Here is a 4,299-nt window from a genome sequence, read left to right as displayed (position 1 = left end):
CCTGTCCTTGCGCGTGCATGTGCTAACGGACACAAACGCGCTTTCACACATTCTGACTCCAAGATAGGGAAACTGAGACCCAAAGGACCCAGAGGGGTTTTTTCCCAGGGATCTCAAACTCTTTGCAGCTGTGTCCGGCACCTTCAGGAGCTGGCTACAGCCTCACGCTTCCTTATTCCCAGGTTTGAGGATGTGTGACAGGAAGAAATACCTGCTGGTAGCGTTTGTAAAACTTCTTTCAGTCCACAGCAGGCTTTCACTGGCGCCTGCACTGCCCCAGCCTTGGGCTGGGCCGAGGTATACTGATGAGTCAGATTTGCCTCCTGAACCCCCTGCCCATTGGTGGCCACACTGGCTGTGCCCTCTGCCTTGCCCAGGGCTGTGGGCTGGTCTGCAAGGAGTTCAGTCTGGGCCCTGGCTGGCTGTGGTTGTAGCTAAACGAGACTGTGGTCTGGATACACACCCAGGACCTTCCGTCCTGTGCTCAGGCCTCCATGCCCCCAGACATGCCTTTCTTATGGATAGTTCATATATCCACACTTGCTTCCAATACTGCAGTGGCTTCCCAGGCCCTGAGAGTAGTGGCCAAGCCACTGTGGGCTCTCAGAGGCCTGACCTCTCCCGGGATAGCCTCTCGGTGGGCCTCCTCATTCCACCTTGGATATTAGGCCATCCCTCAATTCAGAGCTGCCCCTTCCATGAAGGAGGCCCAGCTTCCTGCAAATTCCCAGCTTTCCCATTTCTGCTCCTCTACTACCTCCTCCAGGTAGACCCTCCTCCAGGTGCTCCCAGCCCTTGCACTCCCTGTTACCTGGTTGCCTGACCCCTGCACACCTGTGTCTCCACCTGCAGGGGCAGGGTGAGGGCTCCCTGAGAAAGGGCAGTGGTCAGCCTGGGGCCTGAAACAGATGACCTGTGGAGAAGTGTTTGTTGAATGAGTAGTATTTTGTCTTTCTTTAAAAGCTGAAGCCAAAAAAATACATCATCACAGCTCAAAGCCTGGTGTGAGTCAGAAGTTCAAGGCTGTTTGCCTCCTTCATTGGCATCAAAATGCCTGTGAGCAAAGAAATGGCCTAGGGAGGTGGCAGAATTCTCTGGCCCCTCCGCCAGAACTGGGGCACTTGGAGATGATCTCACTAGACAGAGGGGTCCCAGTGGTAAGAAGGTGACTTTCCACCCAGAAAGGTCATCTCAGGGGCCTCAACATGGGGCAAGTCAACTCCAGAATAACATAGGGAGACCAAATCATGGGGACCTACCAAAGTGGGCATCCTGTATGTGCTTCCCCTCAAAATTTGCTGAGAGGAAAGGTACAAGGGTGTAAGTATGTGTTGGGGGCGGGGGTGCAGGGGTCTGTCTGCCTGCCTGTTCAGCCAGGAGGTGGGATAAAAAACCATCAGGCTGAAGGCCACTCCTCCAGGCAAATCTAAGTAGATGCTGCGATGTAAATATTTAGGCCCCAGGAGCTGTTCCCTCTCCCCCTGGGGAGGCCTGGAGACTTCACAGATGCAGGCCTGTGATTGATACCATGTTCTGGACGTCGGCTGGAGAAGCAGCCTAGACCTGGTGAAGCAGGGAATCTTGGAGATTCTTGGCTCAAGGGCACAAGGGAAGGGGCAGGGAGGGGGAGAAGGAGTAGAGCAGCCTCCCCTCACACTGCCCTCATTTCCACTGCTCCTTCTGTCAACAGCCTACAGCCCCAGGTCAGCATGTAGGGGAGGCAGGCAGAGAGATAAAGACTAGTGGATTCCTAAGGGGCTAAGGCGCTCTGGGGCTAGTTAGGGTGCTGGTGATCCAGAGAGGAGAGGACAAGTGGGGAGAGAAGGGAGGGGAAGGGAGGGGAGCAGGAGCTGAGGTGAGGGGGAGAAGGAGAACCCAGCCTGTTGGTGGTGGTTTCTTCTTCTTCTTCTTCTTCTTCTTCTTCTTTTTTTTTAAGAGCCACAAGCTGAGATCAAAGGTGATATTTTTACAGCAACTGAAATAGAAAACCACTGGACGCACAGTGGGAGGTGAGCAGCCGGGACACAGGCTCCTTTATGCAGCCTGTGGCCACAGCAAGCACGTTGCCCTCTGCCATAGGGCGTGGGGGACAGTGTGCTGGTGATCTTCCCAACTCAGGTTCAAGGAAGAAACCTGGATGAGCTGCAGCCCTCCATGCTGGGAGAGGAGAGGGACAATGAAAGATCATAGTGGGCATCAGATGCCTTCCACCCAGGTCCACCCCTGTCCTTTGCTGCCCAGTCAGCTGTTCCAGGCTTTCTACATATGTGAGAGCCCTGTGATAGAGGGTTATCACCCATTTTACAGAGGAGGAAACCCAGGCTGCAAGGGATGAGCTCAAGTCCTATAGGGAGTTGGGAGCGAATTCAGGACTAGTTGCACAGAGCTTCTAGTCCAAGGTCCTTCCTGCTCTCCATAATCTCCCACCCACCTCTTCACACACCAGATTATTTATTGTTCCCACCATTCCTGGTCCTAGCTGACCCTGGCACAACAGGAGCCATTTGAACAATGGGTCTGAAACCACAGTGGCTCCCTGACCAGCGGCATCAACAGTACCCATGAACATGCTGGGAAAGCATATTCTCAGGTCCCAACCTGGACTTACTGAACCAGAAGTTCTGGAAGTGGGGCCTGGCTCTCAGAATTTTATTTTTTTATTTATTTTTGTTTTGTTTTTGTACTGGGGATTAAACCCAGGGTGCTTAACCACCGAGCCACATCCCCAGCCCTTTCTTATATTTAGAGACAGGGTCTCAGTGAGTTAAGGCATCACCAAGTTCCTAAGGCTGGCTTCGAACTTGAGATCCTCCTGCCTCAGTCTCCGGAGCTGCTGGGGTTATAGGAGGCACCACTGCTCTGGGCACCATGGCACAGGCATGTAATCCCAGTAGCTCGGAAGGTTGAGGCAGGAGGATCTCGAGTTCAAAGCCAGCCTCAGCAATGGTAAGGTGCTCAGCAACTCAGTGAGACCCTGTCTCTAAATAAAATACAAAATAGAGCTGGGGATGTGGCTCAGTGGTCAAGTGCCCCTGAGTTCAGTCCCCGGTACGACGCCCTCCCCATGCACAAAAAAAGAATCGCTGCCTAGCATTACCTCAGTTTCCACATTCTCCTCTGAGGAAAAGAACACTAGTCTTAAGGTCGAGCCCGTTATTAGCTGATACACGTGCCAGGTGCGTGCCCTGCGCCAGGCATCCTTCTAGCCCTGTACAAATACTAAACCATTTAATTTTACAACAACCCTCTGAGATGGAAATTAATTATCTCCACCACATAGGTGAGAAAATGGAGGCACGGGAAGGCAAAGGAACCGGCCTGGCTGGCCCGGCTGGAAAGCAGCGGTGCTAGAATCCAAGCTCTTCACAACTCACCAACGGAAAGCCGCCAGCAAGGGTCTGGCTCCCAGATTGTGTTCTGGGCTTGGCTGAGAATGCGATGATGGCAATCAGTATTACCTCACCTGAACTTGAGATGATGACCCTCATTCTGTGAATGTGAAATCTGCTGCCTTGTCAAGAGCCAGGCGTGAGTCAGCCGCAACCACAGCCTCGGTGTCTGAAACCCCAGAGCCGCACAGGCCCTCACCCTGCACCCAGCTTAGAGACCATAGTCTACCATTCTGGGCTCCTGAAACATCCCAGCTTGTCCCAGGGCAGAACACAGATGCTGACAGAGGGTCTGGAACACCAGTTTGGCTACTCAGGGTCTGTGTGACCTCTCTGGGCTCTGTTTCCTCCTCTGTCAACTGATGGATGACAGTCCTAAATGCCGTGTTCCTGTGAGGTTGAGCTTGCACAGAGCTGGCTGCCCGGTCTTCCCCCTCCCTGCCACGAGTTCGGTGGAAACTTCTTAGGACCCAGAAAAGGTGTGAAAGAAGAAGAAATGATGCAAATGCATTTGTCCTCTAGCTCCCTGCCCTTTTCCAGATCTCCTCCACACAGCGGCCCTGATCAAGTTCTGGGACCAACTACTGGCAGCTGCTGCATCCAAGCCAGCTCAGTTACCTGTGAGGGGGACAGGAGTCTTCCTCTCCGCTAGACCCCTGGCCAGGGCAGGCATCCACAATCAGCAGGATCATTTGAGCACCCGCAGCCACCAGGCGGAGTCTGGCTGGGACATCTGATGTTCGTTAGCTGCCTGCTCCCGGGGGGCTGACCCCACTTGGCGAGAATAACCCAAGACAGAGATGTAGAGGACGCGGCAAACAAAGACCAGGTGAGGGGTGGCCATGAGGGGGAGGGGGAACAGAGTCTCCAGAGTGGCCTCTGGGGACCCACAGAGAGCTGAGGAGGCTGG

This window comes from Marmota monax, unplaced genomic scaffold (assembly GCF_021218885.2).
Source record: "Marmota monax isolate L192 unplaced genomic scaffold, Marmota_monax_Labrador192_F-V1.1 WCK01_AAM20220418_F8-fsc00068, whole genome shotgun sequence".
NCBI classification, from domain to species: Eukaryota; Metazoa; Chordata; class Mammalia; order Rodentia; family Sciuridae; genus Marmota; species Marmota monax.
The sequence above is the reverse complement of the archived record's forward strand: the minus strand, read 5'-3'. Positions refer to the sequence as shown.